This window comes from Pan paniscus, chromosome 3 (genome assembly GCF_029289425.2).
Source record: "Pan paniscus chromosome 3, NHGRI_mPanPan1-v2.0_pri, whole genome shotgun sequence".
NCBI classification, from domain to species: Eukaryota; Metazoa; Chordata; class Mammalia; order Primates; family Hominidae; genus Pan; species Pan paniscus.
In genome coordinates this window covers 153,086,755-153,108,850 of record NC_073252.2, presented here as the reverse complement: position 1 = coordinate 153,108,850, position 22,096 = coordinate 153,086,755, and the positions used below count along the sequence as shown (strand labels likewise).

Genomic DNA, 22,096 nt, shown 5'->3' with positions numbered 1-22,096 from the left:
CTCTCCTTCTTGCTGTCATCTCCTCTTCTAGGTACAAGTTATCCACCCCACCATCTAAGGAAAGTAGATTTCCCTCTGTCTCAAGGACACAAATCTTTCCATTTCTCCTTGGATCCCATTTCTCAGGCGAGCCCTTATTTCTGAAGTTAATTCCTGCTTGCACCTTGGATAAATAATGGCTCACACATCTAACAGAGATAGCTGTGGCCTCGTGATTATGTGTAAATGGGCTGGGGACTTAGCCTGCCTGGATTTAAATACCTGTTATGCCACCCATTAGCCATTAGGCTTCTGGGCAAATTAGTTGGACAAGTCCTCTGGGCTTCATATTCCTTATCTGTGAAAGAGGGGTAATGGTATTGAACCTATAAAGCTGTTGTAAGGATTCGATGGGACCGTATATATATATAGTCTCTAGGATTAAAGAGTTCTACATTTGGCTCAGAGTAAGCTCTCAAAAAATATTGGCTATTATTATTAAATGGACATCTTGCCTCCTTCCTCTACTCGTCAGTTTTCAGTTAAATACCTTTGCTTGATCCTACAATCCCTTCTCATAACATCTTTACTCTCAAACACCAGATTTTTAAAAAACTATTGTGACCTCCCTTACTACTCCATTCTTGCCTACTTAAAATGGACACTCATACCAGAAAAGATATTCCAGATGAATGGAAATCTAAATGGGTTATTACCCACAACAGGCAGCACTGGGCCTTGTCCTTCTACAGCCTACACAGAAATGATTCCTTCTCCTCTTCCTCACTTCCAGAGACTGGGTCTAGAAAACACTAGCTGTCTTGAGGTTTGGAGCTGAGAAAATGGTTTATTCTCACAATAATGTTAGTCGTAAGAGTTGTGCCTCTCTTGAAGTCTTGCATATTTTCAAGTTACATTTATGAAACTCTTGGTTACTCATTGATGGGTATTTAAACCAATGATAGAGTATAGAAATTGAAAGCTGTTAAGCAATTAATTTTGAAAATTTTAAAACTGTGTGTGAGATATTAAATATATTTACTAAGAGCAAGGAATGTCTATAGAAAATTGCATATTATGCAGACTGAAATGGACTCTTTTTTGTTTTAGAAAATTATTATAAATACCTAGATCAAGAATGTAAATTGAGCATTACAAATTATCCTGTGCAATGATTAGAATGGTCATAAGCAAGCTACTAGGCCTTTTTTTTCACAATGTCTTCACTAATATATTCTCACCCCAAATCAGACAGGTGACATAATTTCAAATAGAAATTATTTTCTATTTGCCAGCCTCTTGGAGTTGGTTCTAGCAGATACAAAATTGCAAACTGTTTATGCCTTCTTAAATATAAAACCACAGGTTACATCAACAGGTCAGCTAACGAAACAAAGCAAGTGCATTCATCTCTGGCAGCTGTCTTGAACACTATAATAATCCTGTTTTGAAAGACAGCACTTGTGATCCAGAATTATTTTGCAGTTTCATGATTAAGGTAAAATGGATTTGAACACTGATACCCCTACCTTACAGAAAAATGCTATAAATACTGGAACTCAGAAAGATAAGATGAAAGTATCGCCAGAAAATTCACTCAGAAAATGATATTTTGCATACAATGATGCATAAAGTGGCGACTTTAAAATTCACCAAACATAAATGATTTTTAGAATCCATATTGCCCTACAAATAATCAAACAACCTTTTAAAATAAAATATTTATGGGGTATGTAGTATGTGACAGCCACTTTACCAGTCCCTGAAGTAAGAGTGACAGTTCTCGCTCCAAAGGGCTTAAAGTCTAGTTAAAGTGTTGACATGTGAAAAATAAGTTGCAATGTTATAAGTACATTAGAAAGTCCACAAGCCATAAATTTAGTCCAGCAAAGTAAAATGCATGGTTAATGTTCCCTAGGAAAACTGAGAATGTAGAGATGAAATTCAGGCAAGGATTTGAAAGATGAATAAGGGTTTGCCACTTAGTTACAGAAGGAGAAAACATAAGTATCTACCTCTAATAAATTTTATTTTCCCATTAGAAGTAGAAAACATTAATGTGAAACGTGTTTTGGCATCTAGATTTATGGTACTTCAGTGTACCTCACTATGCATTTGCCAGATGTCTGAAAAAATGGGAAAGTTTTCACATAAGTTTAGAAAAGGGCAAAGAGAAAGAAAGAAAAGTCTTCTGGTTAGGCTACAGTTCCAAGATTATGAGAATTACATTTAGGTGGTAAGGTGGAAAGCTTGCTTGGCTAGGGAATGCCTGTGCTTTTGTACCTCCTATTGGACAAAGAATGTGAGATTTTATGGTCCTCACTTCACCTGAAAATGAAATGTGGAGCTAGGTTCGCATTAACCAAACAAAGATCCACTCAGCAAAGTATTAAGTGCCTGTGTCTTTTTCTTTTCTTTCAACATTTGGGAGAGTGCATCTCCATTCTCTTCTTCACCTCTTTCTATTCTGCCTCTTCTCTGCTCTCTTAGTTTAGGGGTTTCAAAAACGCAAATGTGCTTTATCATTTCCAATTGAACAGGTAGTCATCTAGTTGAGAAACAATGAAATAGATAACTTCAAAACTCTCTTCCAGCAATAAAATTCTGTGATAATTAAGAAACAATAGTTATTTTTTGACAAAGGAAATTTAAATTCTGAAAATATAATTAAGTTTGTGAATTGGAAACGTATAGTGAGAAACACAAACAGTAATTATTTAAATGCTTTTTGTGTAACAATGAGAGAGCCAACATAGAAAAACTACCAATTTGCTTATTTTCCCCTTAGTAAGAAAGATGCTTGGATATTGAATCGCCTGCCTTTTCATTTGACCAATATAGACATAACCTCATACGTTAAAGCTCTGAAGGTGCACCCAGGTAAATTCCAGGTAAATTACTATTGATATTTGGCAATTCTGGTTTACGTCATTGAATGAATTTCTGAGCTAATTATCATGATTTTATCCTAGTTCTTCAACTGCATTTGCTATTTTGTACAGAAATTATACATTTCAAGTATTTAATTTAAAACATGACAGTACTTGAGAACAGAACAAGAATATATAATAAACACCCTCCTTTTATTTTACTCTATCTGTCCCTTATTCACTAATATAGTACAGGAAGTTGAGGCTTGGGAAAGCCAAAAATAAGAGAAAGGTGGTTTTGAAACTGTGTTACCTGTTTTCTTTTGAGTGGTTGATCATTTATTTAATCTATGCTCTGATCACAAAATATGTTTTCTATACTCTGTTCTTCTTAAAAACTCAAAACTCTAAATAGCCATATTTGTGACCTTTCCAAGGAAATGATGCAATACTTGAAAACAGGTATCTAACTCACTCTCAACTAATAGAGTCATTCTTTAATCTTAGCATTTTTCCTAGCAGTTAGGAGCATCAGAAAGGTATACCTTTTATTTAACTTGAAACATGGATTTTTAAAATTTTACTTGAATTCAAATGTTGCCCATGCAATTCTTGCAGAGTCATTGCATTGGTTTTGAAAACATTTAAGTGTCTATCTACATGTGGGCCTGAGCTGCATTTTCTCTTTCTCCCAGGATTTAAAAATCTAAGCATTAGCCCTGATGTACATTCAGTGACTTCCAGAGAGAGAAAAGCATTTGTTCAAATGTATAATTTGATATCACTAAATACGGATGAACTCTGCTTTAAAAGACAAATAGCTCAATATAACTTAAAGAAAAGAAAGAGTAAGGATATGCAAAAGTAACGTTGTAACATGCTCTCAGAAGGATTTTTTGCTTTCCAATGGAATTACTGAAGAATTCCTATAAATAATGAAAGCCATCTATATTATTTGATTTATAAAAAATTGAATTAGGAAACATAGGAGTAGGGTCCCTACTCCTGGTTTGGTTGTAGATGGTATGTATGGCATTTTATAAGCAACTAGGGCTGAGCAAATATATTTTGTATTCATTTTATGTTATATTGAACAATAACTTTGTAGCATGAATTTTGCTCTATGTATACAATAGATATATAACTTATAAAAATGCTACTTTAAAAGATTCATAACTTTGAGTCTAGCCCATGCAAAAGCCCACCATCTAGTGGACAAGAAATACATTTTAAAAATTAATTATGTCACAAGGTGATAAGTCCTATAATACATATATGATTCACAGAAGATTTAACATTTTATTTGTATCTACCAGATACAAACAGATGGGGGCTAGGACAGAGGACAGGAATTTCTAAGCAGAGGAAACACTAGCAAATTCATGGAGATGTAGTTACTGCTGACACAGGGGACTGGCTCCATATAGTGCAGGATGCCTTTGGTGAAATGGTAAAAGATTATACTGAGGAGGTACATAATATCTGCATAATTGAAGGTGATGTACTCTAGGTCAGCTAGTTGCATTATTGTATTGATAATGTACAGTCATTGAGAGGTTTAAAGCACACAAAAAGTGTGGTCATTTCTGAGATTTAGTAAGAATATTCTGGTAGCAATGTAAACATTTTATGGGAGGGAGGGATGTGACTTAGAACAGTGATTCACAAATCAGGCATATCGTAATATTAGAATTACATGAAGTGCTTTTAAAAAGCTCTGCAGGTCTCTGGTCCCCATCCCACATTTAAAGAGGTCTGAGAACCTGTATTTTTTAAAAGTTCTCTTATTAGTTATTTATTACTACTTAAAACACTACCACAAATTTTGCAGCTAAAACAAGCATTTATTATCTCAGAGTTTCTGGAATTAGGACATGGTTTATCCACGTCTTCTACTTCAGGATATCTCAGAAGGCGACAGTTAATATTTTGGACAAATATGGGGTCCCATCTGAGGTTTGACTGGGAAAGGATCAGCTTCAAAGGTCAGATGGCTGCTAGCAGGATTCAGTTTCTTGTGGGTTGTCAGACTGAGAGCTTCATCTCCTTGCTAGCTGTTGCCTGGAGGCTTCTTCAGTCCCTTGTCACATAGGTCTCTCTAAGTGGAGGTTTACTTCATTAAAGTCAGCAAGGGAAAGAGTCTGCTAGCAAGAGGAAAGTTTTACTCATATGTAACATAATCATGGAAGAGACCTCCCATCACCTTTGCCGCTTTTGACTGTTTTGAAGCAATTCACATGGTGTCCATACTCAAGATGGGGGATTTATACAAGGGCTTGAATACTGGGAGACAGGGGAAATCAGGAACCATCTTAGAGTCTACAGACAACTCACCTCATGTGATTCTGATGCACACACAAGTTTGAAAACACTGAATCAGAGACTTTAGGATGCAAAAATTTGGCAAGGATTAAGCTTAGAAAGAAGATCTCAAAAACTTTGAAAAAATAATGTACATAGAACAGGTGATTCTTTTGTATGGGGAATGAGGTTAGGGAGGAAAGAGCCTGATTATCAAGCTTTGGACATGGTCATTGAGTGTATAGTGAAGCCACTAACCAAAAGAGGAAGTAAAAAAGAGAAACATGTTTTGAAAAATAATAATGGATTTAGTTTTAGATCTGTTGTACTCATAGTGCTTATGAGGTGTGTTATGTGGAATAGGGCCTCAAAAAAAAGTGGATGGCATGTCTTTTCAATGATATTCAGAAGCATTGTTTGCCAGGCCCACCAAAGGTTTATTGCATTATCCAGGAGAATGTTCTTCATTCTGCTCACTGTTGACAACAAATTAAAAGTCCTAGACTTAGGTTACATATTAACTTGCATATTTTTGTCCACTGCAGTTGCAATTTCTTTTCATGGAAAAGACAAAGGTTGTGGCTTATTTTTCTGTACGACATTAAACATTTTTTGCAACTACATTGACAATCTTATTTGTAATGAAATTAACTACAAATGACCAGAGCCATGAATAGTTTCTGAACTCACCTTACCATTTTACTCTTTCATCAATAAGATGAAGAAAATATTTGACACATGCTGTTTATATTTGTATGAACCATGTGTTTATTTTATTTTTACATTTTGAAAATTATCCTTTGGAGGTACTGCCAAGATGTCCAAGTGAATTCACTTAATGAAGCCAATTAAACTGCACTGTGTAAGGGCAAGACTCTCTCTCTCTCTCTCTCTCATGCTGCTCCTGAAGTAGCAATCAAATTTTACCTCTGCTGACTCTCCAGTTCTCTAGGTTTTATATCTACTGGTTTGTTTCTTTGTGTCTTTGGTTCTTGTCTTTCTTAGAGTCTCATTCCATTTGCACATACAAAATGTTATTCCTCAATAACGGCGACAATGACCAGAAAACCAGATTTATGATCTGACCTTTTGGTGATTCCTGCCAAGATGATGGGGATCTATTTTCTGTTGCATGTTAAATAGTAGAGAGTTTACTTTCTTATTATTTTATTCTATCTGTTCACACAAATCAATTAAGGAACCATTTTGTGGCCACTATAAAGGAGGACATCTCTCTGAGGTCTGATGTAGTGCGTTTCAGTGATTAATTTACCCACGGCTGAGAGTGGAGCTGCAAGCTGTGTGCCTGCACATCTGTAACTGAGAAAAACCTTTATCTGTTGCATCAGTATAAACTATTTCCTACTTCCATTAGGTTCCAATTAATTAGATTCTGAAGTTCCTCTAATTAAAGGAGCTCTGTTCTAATTACTTCATAGAGAATAATAAGACTGACATAAATCTCATATTTCTCCAAAATTGTAGAAAATAAAGAAGCTGAACTTTTCATACTTATATGTGTTAGACTTTTAAGGAAATTTTTTCTTTTAACTGATAGCCAAGAAATATTTTTATATAAGAACCCAAGTTTATACAGTCCAGGTAAATTCTTAGATAAATCACATTACTTGAAAGAGTTTGATTTAAAAACACAGCTATATTTGAACTAACAGAAACAGGGAGTAAAACAGTGGTTACCAAGGCTGGGAGTGGTCAGGAAGATATTGGTCAAAGGACACAAAATTTCAGTTAGGAGGAATAAATTTTAAAGATCTACTGTGTATCGTGATGAGTATAGTTACTAACATTATATTGTATACATGAAAATTATTAAGAGAGTAGATTTTCAGTGCTCTTGCCATACACACAAAAAAATAGCAAGTGTATCAGGTAATTCATATGTTAATTGGCTTGGTTTAGCCAATCCACAATGCAAAAATATATTAAAATATGTTGTACACCATAAATCTATACAATTTTAATTTGTCAATTTAAAAATATAAACAAAAAATTAAAAAATGAACACAGCTATATGGCTTTTTCTTGATGTGATTTTCAGATTTGTGTTTGTTTTCACATTAGTTGACACTAGTTCATCTGAACTTACTAAATTTCTTACACTGCTTTACTAATCAAACAACCTAAAATATGATTTATCATTATGGTTAATATACAGCTGTGTTAAACTAAATTGAGTCACAAGTCTGACAAATTGTTTTATATAGGCAGAATCATGTTTTCTAATGTGTTAGTTTAAAACATGACATCCAAGATTCTTAATTAACTGTGTAACCTTGGACTAATATTAAGTCTAGCTAATAAATAATCTTTGGATCCCTGGGTAAATTTTAAGTAGGAAAGAACACTGACAGCTTGATCATAAGGCATAGTTGTTAACACATGTCCCTTTGATTCTTAGTCTTAGTATGATACAGAGTGGCGATACTTTCTGGTCTTGTTAATGAATGTGTACTGTTGCTCTTGTCACTTTTCAGAGGTGTAAACATGATGTATATGCTTTATCATGTCCTTGATTATTGACAAAACAAAAAAAAAACACATTTCACTCACCCCTGAAAAAGTTAATATTTCTTACAATAGATGGTGTGACTGTCTTTTATGCTTTCTTAAAAAACTATAATACACACTGATTAAATAGATAGGCAGTTATTATTCACCAGGCACACATGATTCTCTCTTAATCAAGTGACAAGAAACTTTCAAAAACTTGTTTGATTTTTGTTGTACCAAAATTAGATCCTCCATTTACAAAAAAAAAAAAAATGCATTTCTTTAATATTTAAAACTACCTTAGAGATTTTCTCCAGGGAGTCAAAAAATCATTTATTTGCGTTATGAAGAAAGAGATATAGAAATAACTAGTTTTTTAATGCTCCATATTTCTTAATTACTACTAACAGTATTATAAGAACTCTATGGGGAGAAATGTTAAATCAAAGGATAATTTTGTACAGGTAAAATGTTGCTACTATAAATTTTTCAGGGACTACAGAATGGACTGGAAGACCTTGGAGGTGTTTCAATGACCTCACTATCATAATATGTCTTTATGTTTAGAGGAAATATTGAAGGAATTTTTGTTAAAAATATATGTTGGCTGGGCGCGGTGGCTCACACCTGTAATCCCATCACTTTGGGAGGCTGAGGCAGGCAGATCACAAAGTCAGGAATTTGAGACCAGCCTGGCCAATATGGTGAAACCCTGTCTCTACTAAAAATACAAAACTTAGCCAAGTGTGGTGGCAGGCGCCTGTAGTCCCATCTACTCAGGAGGCTGAGGCAGGAGAATTGCTTGAATCTGGGAGGTGGAGTTTGCAGTGAGCCGAGACTGTGCCACTGTACTCCAACCTGGGTGACAGAGCGAGACTCCATCTCAGGAAAAAAAAATATATATATATATATTTTTTTTTTAATAAAAAAAAATATATATATATATATTTTTTTTTAATAAAAAAAAATATATAGTTGTACCTAACAGGAATTTTACTCTCTCTCATTCCAATTTTGTTTTTATAATACTTTTTATAAATATATATAATATATATATAATTTAGCAGACTATGTATTTAAAAATAAAATGAAATATATCTTTTCCATAGTATCTGATTTTCACTGACAGAATTCAGAAACAAATATTTTGACTGCTTTCCCTTACTTTTCATGACAATACAGTTACTTGCATAGGTTTAATAATAATTTGTATTACATTTTACCAGACACAATTAGACAAATAGATTGTGCAATAAAGGCTATCGCGCAGCACAATATTTGAGAATGATTCTCAGTTATTCAGATATGACAAAGAAAACACTAAGAAATAATGATTGTACTTAGTATATGAAACCACTGCCTGAAAAGCCAATGGAAGAAAATAGGTCTCAGACCTTTTTTATGGCTCAGGGGGCCCCAGCTTCATGGGTCATTCCTGATAGAGAGAGTGTGTACTTTGGAGGATCTCTAGGACAGAGAAATCCACCCAACTTTACTTATAGGCTGAGAGAGTATACTTAGCTTTGTTTTTTAGCCTTGGAATAAATACAAGTAGTATGGGCTTCTCAAAGTCTAATGTGAGATACCTTAAAACATCTCCACGTAGAAATTATTTCTCTGGGTTTAATAATTACTTGATATTATATGTCTCTAGTCTAGTAAGAACAGGTATAAAGATTAACTTTGGATTTTCAGGGTAAAAGCAACTTGGGAAAGTAGAGACAATCAGGGTAGGCCAGTCTGTCAAGGGACTTATCTGGGCATGAAAGGAGAAATATTGTTTGAGGCTAGAGATGGGGTTCAGTGTCAAGAGAGGGTTCTTCTTAAATAAGATGGAACTTCAGTGTACCTGAAAAAGACCCATAGAAAGGGTAAAAGGAATAATAGCTAAGCCTTGAATAAAATGGAACAAGATATCATCAAGAGTAAAGGAAAGGTATTATCCCTAAACTGGGTGTACAGCTCCTATTCTGAGTCTAAAGCGGAGACAGGAGGAAGAAGGGTGACATGGACACATTTGTAGGTAAGAGAGGGGATGGAGTTTACTAAGGATGGAACTTACAGTTGTCATTTTCACTGTGAAGTAAATGGCTTGTTGATTTGCTTAGTATATAGGTTTGGGGTTTGGTTAGGGGCTTTTGAGGGTATAGTGTTTTGCAGGGCAGTCCATGTTGTTGAGTCCATGTGTAATCCCTACCACTATTGTCATTTTGTTCATGAACCCAGTAAGCAAGCACTGTGCAGAGCAGGAGGTCTTGTCCACATAATTGCTGGATGCTTTCAATATTGGAGCAAGCATTCCAGTGGTTCCAATGGTTCACTCATTTCCTCACACTCTAGGCCCTTTGTAAAACATCCGTTGATGCCTTCTTCTTGCAAGTCTCCTTATCCTCATTTCTCTAATCCTTTTTAAAAAATCATTAAAAATTGCCCATAAATGTATGTAGATCCATGCCTCTGGCCATCTCTTCTTCCAGAAAAACAAACAAACAAACAGTGAAAACCATATGTTCCACTTGAAGTTCTGCTCAACTTGAAGTATATTTCCTTCCAGGCTGTCTCTTGGAGTCTTCCTTAGCTGGTGAAAACGACAGCATTTCATTTCTGGTTGGAACCAGATTATTATGCGAAGTCATTTGGAAATAAAACTCCTATATTTCCTCCTCAGCCCTGAGGTCATAAGGAACTCTCCCATGAGGTCATAAATGTGCACTGAAATGGAGGCGTTTGTTTAGCAAAGTAGGCACCGCACAGAGAGAGTGTGAGACGATTGCTTATACAACTTGTTATACAACTTGTATATTCATTACTTGGTCAGGCCACAGAATTGCTTTTAACACATTTACTTGATGATGGAGTGCTCCGAGAACACCCGAACTTATGGTTTAACAGATTAATAAAACTAGAACAGCTCGGCCGGGCATGGTGGCTCATGCCTGTAATCCCAGCACTTTGAGAGGCCAAGGCAGGTGGATCACCTGAGGTCAGGAGTTTGAAACCAGCCTGGCCAACATGGTGAAACCCCATCACTACCAAAAATGCAAAAATTAGCCGGGCATAGTGATGGGCGCCTGTAATCCCAGCTACTCGGGAGGCTGAGGCACAAGAATTGCTTGAACCCAGGAGACGGAGTTTGCAGTGAGCCAAGATCGCGCCACTGCACTCCAGCCTGGGCGAAACAGCGAGACTCCATCTCAAAAAACAAACAAACAAACAAAAACCTAGAACAGCTCATGACAGAGAGCTTGGGTTGAATGTTCTCTCTGTGCCCCATGTTCAGATGGTCACTCTCTTCCAAGTTCCTATTTAAAACCAAGAATAATAATTCTTGGTCAAAATCTATTATTTTAAAATAATATTTTTCGACCAAGAGGAGTTTGGTTTAAAACCCAAGAGAACTTCATTGTGATTCTCCTATTGTGGCCTGAGAGAGGCTCTGCATAGCACTGACACTTTAAACATCATTCACTCTGTTGACTCTAAAGAACCAAGTGACATCAGCTTGCAGTATTCCATGATGCAGCCACCAAAACTTCTCTTTCTCTGGGCCCCATTTCAAATTTCTGAATTATCACTAAATTAGTTTGGGAAACATGACCAAATGCAGTTTTGTGTTACCTCTGAAATCCAAAGACACCCACAAGTGACAGATGCATATTGCTTTTAGGGGTAGTTAGTGCAATTTGTCTTAAATTCTGAAAAGGATAAATATATATACAGCTAAGACCAGTGGACTCCAGAAACATGGTAGCTGACTCAAATTATACCCAGTTTTAAAAATGCTTTTCCTTTTGATGGTGGTGTGAGGGGTAGGATGGAGCAATGTGGTTGGAATCAAGGAGTTATATAATTTAACTTAGATAATAACTTAGATGGGTGATAACTCTTTTGGTCTTAAGGAGCCCATGATTAATTAGCCTTTAGTTATTCTCTCTGTGAAACAAACCATTCTGCTTATTCCTTTAGTTCTACTGCTTATTGGGGAAACCACACTCACTTTGCACCTGACAGTCAAGTTGTATTTTTTTGGATTCCTTCCACTGGGACATTCCATCATCCCCAGTGAATTCAGAGAGCCCATTGTAATGGTAACTTGTTCATGTTCATCCTTCCTCTACAAAGACCCACTACCATGAGTGTTATGGAAGTCTGTGCTAGTCCCACCAATGTATTTGTCAATGTCTTGGTGTGGAACGTCTTAGTCCATTTGGGTTGCCAAAACAAAATACCATAAACTGGGTAGTTTGTAGACAACTTTCTCACTGTTCTGGGGGCTAGGAAGTCCAAGATGAAGTTGCCAGCAGATTCAGTGTCTGGTGAGGACCCACTTTCTGGTGCATAGGTGACAACATCTCATTGTGGCTTCACTTGGTGGAAGGGGCAAAAGCTCCCTTAGGCCTGTTTTATAAGGATACTAATCTCATTTATGATCTAATCGTCTCCCAAAGTCTCCTCCTCTTAATACCATCACCTTTAAAGGTAGGGTTTCATGTATGAATTTTGAGGGGACACAAACATCCAGACCATGGTAAGGTTTTTTTTTTAATGCTCTTTTACAGAAGATCCTTAAAGAGATAGGTGAATGGTTGGCATATTCTATATGTATTCCAATGTTTATTTCTCCCCAACTCTTTGAATATTTCACACCACTGGTGATAACATCCTAAATTCTGTGCTTCAGAAATTTGTGAGGGTTTCTTGGAAGCCACAGTGATGGGTGGATTGGAGGGTACCACAATCATTTAGTGAATGAGATCAAAAGGGTCTAGATATCCTGAAGTATCAGGGCAGTTCCTCACTATAAGAAGTTATCCATGTACTGTGTAACTTTTGAATGCACTACCGGGTAATTGTGCATGTGAAGAGCTTACAATTACCCTATAACTGATCCTGGAAATGACCTCCATGTCATGTAAAAAGTACAAAGTATGTTTGCACAGTTTTATTCATTCTGACTTTTCTAGTAATACAAATAAAGGAAAACTATAATTTGTTTATGTCTTCAACTTTACTAACAGTTGCTCACCATTTTGATAAAGTCTCATCACTGACTTTTAGACTATTTATTTTACTTGAATCACCAATAAAACGTAATTTCATCAGTTCGAATGTATAGACATTACTATCACATATAATCTATTTATATATAATAAATAAATATGTTTTAAAATGTCAAATATAAATAAAAATGTTAAAATCAAGAAAATATTTAAAATTGGATGCTCTTATTTCTCATACAAATAGACAGTTACTAACATGCCTATTCTAATACAAAAACTGTAAAAAACATGAAGCCTAATTGGAAGACTTTGCAAAGAAAAAATAGTCATCAAATATATATATTAGAGTTCCAAGATTTAAGGGAAGACTTAGGAAACCTCAATTTTTCCCTGGAATATTAGAAAAAAATAGTCAGAAGGATAAAACTGTATTGTTTATCACAAAATAACAGAATCACAAAATGTGTAAGCCATGCAAGTTGGTAAAAATTATCTTGTCAACTGGTATAAGAAGTATAATAATGAAAGAATATCTAAAAAAATCTATTCCACTGAGCAATCATATTGTTTCAAGTTGAGGAAAGATGTAGAAAATCATCTGTGTAATGAACTGCATTCAAGCAAATTTTCATGACAAGTGGATGTTAGCACTCTTTGTGTTAAAAGAAAAAAGTTTTTCCTAATTGCACATCTAAAGTTTATAAAAAATACAAAATTCATAGCAGGAATGTTATTTTTAAAATTACTGATGGCAGCATTTCTGCTTCCATGTGAAAGTAACAGTTTCAGGCCAGGTGCAGCAGCTCATGCCTGTAATTCTAGCTCTTTGGGAGGCCGAGGTGGGAGGATTGCCTGAGCCTAGGAGTTTGAGAACAGCCTGGACAACATGGCAAGACCCCATCTTAAGAAAAAATAAAGAAAAAGAAAAAAAATAGGAAAAGAAAGTAACAGTGTCTGGAATCACCCCTCTGTTGTAAGCAATGAAAAAAAAACAAAATAAAATATAGAAAAAACTATGTTTACATACTAGACAATAGAAAGTATAGGACTTGTCTCTCAGACAAAGCAAACCACTGAAATGAATACTATGATCTCATCAGCTTTCTTCCAAGAGAAAATTTCAAGATGATGGAAGAGAGAGTGAGATTCTTCCACTGGTCTTATTGACTTGAGGAGATGGAGACCAGACCTTAGGGAGATCAAGCAATCTAGAATTTGTGGGATAGAATATCAAAAAAGAGGAAACTTTGCAGTTAAGGCTACAAAATCTGCATGGGGTCCTGTTGGGTCTTGACTAAAACGCAAACTGTATATGCAGAAAGTGAGCTCGCATGAGCCAACATAAGACAAATTCCTTGGAAACAGCAGTTGCCAGAGATGAAAACTCCCAAGAGTTCATACCGGGGCAGAAAATATATGAGTTGCCACTAACCAGAGTTGAAAAGACTCACTGTATACACAGGGCAGTCAGTGAAGATCCTAAATTGCTCATATCATAGAAGTGGGGGCTAAATAAACCCAAGGGTAGTGACTACTCTAAACAAGCCTTCTAAAAGGCTTTAAAAGCAAGCTTCAAATGAATCAAACTGTCCCTCAAGTAACTTGACAGCTTGCCAAAAAATTTCAACACCACTTAAAAGGAATACAACAAAATCTGGCACACACAAGAAAAATCCACAATATCTGGCATCCGGTCAAAAATAAGTAGACATACAATGAAGCAGGAAAATATGGCCCATAACCAGGAAAATGTCAGATAACAGACATAAACAGAAATAAAGATATGATAGAATTAGCACACAAGAACATTAAGAAAGCTATTGCAATTATGTTGAATATTCTCAGGGTTGTCATTGGAAACATTAATGTTCATAATTAAGAGAAAAAATGGCACATATGAAAAAGATAACTTCTAGATATGAAAAATACAGTACTAAAAATAAAAATATCACTAAATGAAATTACCAGCAAATTGGTCTTTGCAGGAAATAAGAAGTATAGTGAGTTTAAAGACAAAGCAATAGAAACTAGCAAAAATGAAGAATATAGAGAAAAAAGCACTAATTATACACAATAACTCGGTGACCTGTGAAGAAATATCAAGTTGTCTAACATTTGGGCAATGGGAGTTCCAAAAGGAGGAAGGGGAGAAACAGCAAAAGTACTTGAAGAAATATCTGCAGGGTTTCCAAATTTAATGAAAACTAATATCAGACAAAGCAGACTTCAGAACAAGTAATTTTAGCATAGACAAAGGGGGACTTCATTAATAAATATAAAGCATTCTATTTATTCAGATTTGACAATTTTAAATGCACGCACACTTAATATGCTTCAAATAAGTTTCAAAATATATGAACAACTGAAATAGTAAAATGATAAAGAAACAAATACACAAATATAGTTGCCTATTTCAACCTCTTCTCTCAGTACTTGTAGAACAAGTAGACAGAAAACCAAAATGTTATAGAAGACTTAAACAGCAGTATCAACAAATTCCTCCTCATTGACATTTATATAAAAATTTACTTTATAACTTCGTGTACATATTTTCAGAAGTATATGAAACATACGTCAAGCTAGTGCACATGCTAAGCAGTAAAATGAGTCTCAATAAAATTAAAAGAATTAAAATTATCTTGAACAAAGATGGAGTTAAATTGATAACAAGATAAATATTTACTGCCACATTTTGCTGCCTTGAAACCCACACTTTTTGGGTACTGCCTCTTCCAGGAGAGCTGTTAACCTAACACAGCTTCATCTTCCCCTGACATTCATCTTGGTAGTTTTTAAACAGTAGTTAAGATACAAGGAAAGGTGTGAATGAGGAACAAGAGCAGATGATCTCACAGTATTTCAAAGGCAAGTAGCTGCCAACCTCTGGCCTTAGCTTGGTGGGAGGGGAGGAAGAATATTTGAAGAAACTTCAAAGCAAGCAACTAAATTCTTAGACTAGAAATATTCTTATAACTAAAATTAGACTGTTTTGTGACTACACAGAACCATAGACCTGCTTATAACTTCAGAGTAAGCAGAAATGCCATATGAGGTAAGTTTCCAACCAGGTGCTATGGTTTGAAGGTAGGTTCTCTCCAAAATTTATGGTGAAACTTAACCTCCAATGTGGTGGTGATAAAAGGCAGGGGTTTTTGGTGTGGTGGCTCAAGCAGACCTAGGTGTGGCTAAGGCTGCTGCTCTGGAAGATACAGGCTGTAAACTTTGATGGCATACATGTGGTGCTAACTCTATGGGTGTGTAGGGTGCACAAGCTGGGGAGGTATGACTGCCTTCACCTAGATTTTGAAGTATCCCTCAGAAAGCACAAGCAGAAAACTAACACAAGGTTGGGGCTACCACAAAGACACCCCACTGGGGCAATATCCAGTGGAGCCATGGGAGCAGGGCTATGCCTGCACTCCCAGAACTATTGAGCCACCAGCATGCAGCACCAGCCTGGGAAAACTGTAGGCAGGGGGCTTAAATGAGTGACAGCTGAAACATTTAAGTTGAACTGGTGGGGACCCCAGTGTGTCCAGAGGTTCGACATGGAGTCAAAGATTATTGTCAAGCTTTAAGAGTTAATGTTGTTTGCCTTGTTGAGTTGGGGACTTACTCGGTACCCATTAGCCCTTTCTTCTGGCTTATTTCTCCCTTTTAGATTGGAAGTGTGGGTCCTGTTTCTGCCTAGCTATTTGTATTTTGGGAGCATATAACTTATTTGATTTCACAGGTTAACAGCTAAAGAGCAATTTGCCTAAGAAAGAAACACACCTTTGAGTCTAACCTATCTCTGACTTGATGACAGTTAGGTGAGAACACGGACTTTACACTTTTGTGTGGAAGATGGAATGAATTAACATTTTGGAGACTACTGGGATGGAATGAATGTATTTTGTATGTGAGAAGGACATGAATTTGGGGGGCCAGTGTCAGAATCTTATGGTTTGAATGTGTCCTCTCCAAAATGCATGTGTTAACACTTAATTTCTCTTCTGGTGGTATTAAGAAGTGGGGCCTTCTAGGAAGTGATTATGTGATAAAAAGGGCTGGAAGGAACTAGCTTAGGCCCTTTTCTGCTCTTCTGCCATGGGGACACAGTGTTCATCCTCCTCCCGCTTTGTCCCTTCTGCCATGTGAAGGTACAGCTCACCCCTCTGGAAGATGCAGCAGCAAGGCACCATTTTGGAAGGGACACTGGGTCCCCGCCAGATACCAAGTCTGCCGGTGCCCTGATCTTGGACTTCGTAGCCGTCACCACTGTGAGAAATAAACTGCCATTCTTTATAAATTATCTAGTGTGTGCAGTTTTGCCAAAGCAGCATGAACAGACTACTACACAAGGGCAGAAGAGACTACCCTCACTGAGTAAATGTTAAAGATCTGTGGGGACACAAAGCTGAAGTTGTGTTTATGTATCCTAATATGGTGGCTGCACCGGCTATCAGGTAGGGTAACCACCTAATTTATCATGTAAACAGAAGAAAGGGAACCTTTTAATAGTTTAACACATTGGGCACAAACCCATACTATCCTGAGCAAACAAGGCTGTATGATCACTATGGGAGCATTATATTCCTTGATCTGCCAGTGGCCATCTACCACATAGAAAGACCCCGCCCGAGAAGAAAGCCAACAGAGTTCAACGCAAGACTGAGAGATGGAGGGAAAGAGGCAGGGCTGCTGGTGTTAGTGAAATGCCAGAGCTTCACTGGGTCCTGCTGCTCACTGCAAAGACTTCCAGTCGCTGAGACAAGGCTTTAATAGGGTGCTACAGCCAAAAGAAGGGATATACAGTCTCAAATCCATCTCACCAACCAATTAAAATTGGGGGGTTTTTATAGCAGGGAAAACAGGAATTAGAGAGGGGTAAGGAAGCAAACATGATGGATAAGATGTCTGACATCTCATTGTCTGGATGTGGTGATCAGACAAGTTTTATTTCCTTGGCTGAAGTTTGTTTTCCTGAGGTAGGAACTCAGATGAGACAGATGTACATTTCAAGTTTTAAAATTAGGAAGGTTAACTTGTATGTTTATTCAAAAAATCCCATAAATATCAGCTCTATGAGATGATTGGGCCCATTTAAATGGCATGATCTTTGGCCCTTCCCAAGTGTGTGTGACCCATTAAATTTTCTCTCTCTCCCTCCCTCTCTTTTTTCTTTTCTTTCTTTCCTTCTTTCTTTATTTATTTCTTTTCTTTTTTCTTTATTGTTATATTTTGCTTGAACTGATCGGTTTAACCACTATCACTTGGAACAAACAAAATTAGTACACATCACTTTCTCAGACATGTGAGCAAAGATGAGCTAGTAGATTAGTATCTTGTCATTTTTGTTTGACACTACACTTGAGAATAGGCTTTTAACAAAAATTATACATAAAAACTGACAAATCGCTATTATATGCATATTGCAACTAACTACTTTTACCAACATCAAAATCTGCTAATTACACATAAAATAAAATGATCTTTCCATTTTCTTAGCAACACCAAGAAAAACAGGACTAAAGACTAGGCTAAGATTTGGATATTGAAAAGCATGACCAGACAGCAGAAGTGAGGTTGGTTTTAATACAGATAGTACAGATAGAACTTTCTTTCTTCATTGGGGTTTAACTGATGTTCAGGTAAGTCGACCTTATTTTCTATTCCACTTTTAAAAACTTTAAATACATGCAGTTTTCACTGACTGTATCTCCCCTGTGTATTTACAAATACTTCAGCAGATTATACTGAACTTGCATCATTTCTTTTTCTTTCTTCATACTCCCTGAAATCATAATGGCAAAACCGAATCTTGTTTTTTTGCAAATGGTACTCGGTTGGCGAAATTTGCCTTAATGATACGCTAAAATTGCTGCTTCACATTTCAGTCATATTTTGTGCAAGACTCTCTCAAACTAACTATGGAAAATTATGATAGAAGAGCAAGGTGGGTCCCAAGGTTTCACAAATGAATTATCTTTTCCCTTTCATATAGAAGATTAAGATCCAAATCCATTTTTAAAGATTTTAAAATTTTCTCTCTATTAGAGAATAGTTTCAGAATAACTCAGTTTTATTAAATGCAATTTTACACCCTTGTAGTAAAAGAGTCATAATGAATAAAAATGAGTATGGTCAAATTTAGTATTGTGTAATAATTTTCATGTTATCAGAAGTAATTATTTGATTCATGGCAATGCCTGAATATCAGAAAATTTACATTCACATCCTTTCTTTCCTGAACTCTCCAAATTTGCACTTCCTCAAACCTACTTTCAGACTTTTTACACTTGTTCCCAAAATTCTTTTCTATCATGGCTGTATCTCAGAGTTATTAGGGATGGAAGAGAACTATCTTCCCAGAATGGGGATGTATAATTTTAGTTCCCAAAATGTAATTTTTAAATCTACAGTCTTCCTTTATGCTTTATATAGTAAAAGTTCTCTTCTTAGGCTGTTTACTGAGTGAAATATATCCTGATCCAAATACTTAAAACAGATTTTAAAGTAGAGATTTAAAAAAAAAAAAAATATATATATATATATATATATAAAGCTCAGCCAATGATATGCCAAATTTCCTTGTCCAAATATCTGAGCTCTATCACTTAATACCTAGGAGACCTTCTTCTCACCCATTTTATTGCAATGGAAATCATAGCATTTGGCAAATGTGAATAGAATATTTATGAGAAATAAATGAGACAACATTTAGATACCTATAACAGTACCTGGTATATACACTTTAATTCTTTTGAATATGGAGCTAATTATTTAAGGGAAACTTGGTTCTTAGCTTTTTCAACACCAATTGCAGTCAGAAATTCACTATTTCCATGTTATAATCCCAGAGTCTTTCTGAAAAAGATCAATGCAAGAACTCTGATCAGAAAGCCAGAAAAATCTAGTTGTCTAATGCTCAGAAATGGAGTAAATGAATCACCTACAGATGTCAAAAAACTGCAGCTCATACTAACATTTGAACAAATGATTAAGTTGAACTTAATCCCAAAATGACCTAAACAGTTTAAATGCTGTTTATTGAAGCATTAAAACATGTATTAAAGTACATAAGCACTGGAGGTAGAAACATTTTCATGCATGAATTTAGACTGCAGGAGAAATAAAATCTTTCTTTTAAGCAACACAAAGGAAGTAAAACCAAATTAATCAAAACTAAGATACTGCTTAAAAGAGAGAAAAACACATTTAGTTACCTGTTTATGTTTGATAGGCTTCCATGAGAATTCGTGTCTGTGGCTTTATCTGAATGAATATGGTTCCTCAATACGTAATCTTTATGCCTTCTTAACCATGAAATAAAAAAAAAAAACAGAGAAAAGGGAGCATAGCTAAGAGAATTTGGAGGTGTACCAAAATTTTGTGGTATAAGTGAGACAATATATGGCATAAAGCCATGCTTTTCCATCTTCATTGCACATTAGTATCCTCTGGAGTGCTTTAAAAATGCCTGCAGGAAATGCAAATCAAAACCACAGTGTAATACCACCGTACTCCTGCAATGATGACCATAATCAAAAAATCAAAAAATAATAGATGTTGTCATGGATGTGGTGAAAAGGGAACACTTTTATACTGCTAGTGGGAATGTAAACTAGTACAACCACTACGGAAAATAGTGTGGTGCTTCCTTAAAGAACTAAAAGTAGATCTACCATTTGATCCAGCAATCCCACTACTAGGTATCTACCCGGAGGAAAAAAAGTCATCATACAAAAAAGACATTTGCACATGCATGTTTATAGCAGCACAATTCACAATTGCAAAAATATGGAATCAGTCCAAATGCCCATCAATCAACAAGTGGATAAAGAAAATGTGATATATACATATATATAAACACACACATAAACACACACACTCATATACACACACACACGTATATATACATATATACACACATATACACACACACACATATATATACATATATATACACACACATACCATGGAGTGCTACTCAGCCATAAAAAGGAAAAAAATGGTATTCGCAGCAACTTGGATGGAGTTGAAGACCATTATTCTAAGTGAAGTAACTCAGGAATGGAAAACCAAATATCATATGTTCTCACTCATTAGTGGGAGCTAAGATGTGAGGACTCAGAGGCATAAGAATGATACAATGGACTTTGGAAACTTGGGAGAAAGGATGGGAGGGGATAAAAGACTACACCTTGGGTACAGTGTACACTGCTCAGGGGAGGGTGCACCAAAATCTCAGAAATCACCACTAAAGAACTTACTCATGTAACCAAACACCACCTGTTCTCCAAAAACCTAATGAAGTTTAAAAAGCAAAGAAAAAAATGAAAAGATAAAATAAATTTAAAATAATGTGGGTGGAGTTTAAAAGGTAGGGAGTAGATTCAAGAAGGCCAGCTGGGATCATGGTTTACACATCTTATCCTGACAGAAAGAAGGCTTTCACTGGGGCTGGTGGTGAGGGGTAACTGAGATGTTTAGAATCCAGTGGACCTCAGATAAATCATGTTCTGATTGGGGTAATTTTGATCATGGAGATATAGACAATGGTGAAAAACAACAAAGAAAGAAAGAAAGAAATAAGCCTGAGACCCAATTCCTGGGATTGTGATTTAATTAGTCTCATATACGGCCAAAATATTTATATATTTTCAAAGTTATCCAGGTGATTCTAATGAGTACCAGGGATCAGAAGCACTGGATGAAGATTTTACTGGGTGTAATTGCCTGGGTTTAAATCCTTGCTCTGTTTTTTACTTGCTGTTTATACTTAAGCAAATTATTTAACCAATCCAAGATTTAGTTCCCATGATACATAATGTATTATTCACTGCCTGGCATAGAGCTGACGTTTTGTAGTGCTACCTATTTATGAAATATTTTACTATAAATATTTAAACAGAAAGTCTTCTACTGTGCCCTGTCAATATATATTTTCCTCATGCTCTGAGTGCCACTGGATAATCTCATGCAATGAAAGCTAGCATTAGAGACAGTGGTCACCACTCTCTGCTATTGGTTATTTGGGCGAACTACTAAAAACTATCCACAAAAGTGTGCTGTGCTGTGGTAAGGTTGAGTGTTTTGAAACGTGTTATCTACTCCTCTAAGGCCTCACTTTATGCCATTTATTTTATGATTCATAGAACTCATAATGGATAACAAAGTTACTAATAGCACAAAAAGTGCTTCAAAAGCATGTAACTGATATAAAAATTATTTATGGGATATTTAGGGGTTTTTTTAATACTAGGTCTTCAAAATCCCACAGTATATCTCACTTTAAACCAGGCACATCTTTTAATAGATGTTCCATAAAATAAAGCGTTTAAGATGTTCCATTAGCCACTTATGGCTGGTAGCTTTGGAGCTTCTCTGCCTGGACTCAAGCAGTGTGGATTTGAATCATGGTTCTGTGGTTTACCGGTTATGTGATATTGA

At 35.9% G+C, this 22,096-nt stretch overlaps 1 protein-coding gene across 1 annotated transcript in view; it reads right to left on the bottom strand.

Moving 5' to 3' along the window:
* NPY2R (neuropeptide Y receptor Y2) overlaps window positions 1-21,679 on the bottom strand; it is a 45,276-nt gene extending 23,597 nt beyond the window's left edge. The window contains exon 1 of the mRNA XM_008976160.4: window positions 19,870-21,679. The gene's annotated coding sequence lies outside the window, so the exon portion shown is untranslated. The remainder of the gene's footprint in view (window positions 1-19,869) is intronic.
* Window positions 21,680-22,096: the final 417 nt, after the last annotated feature.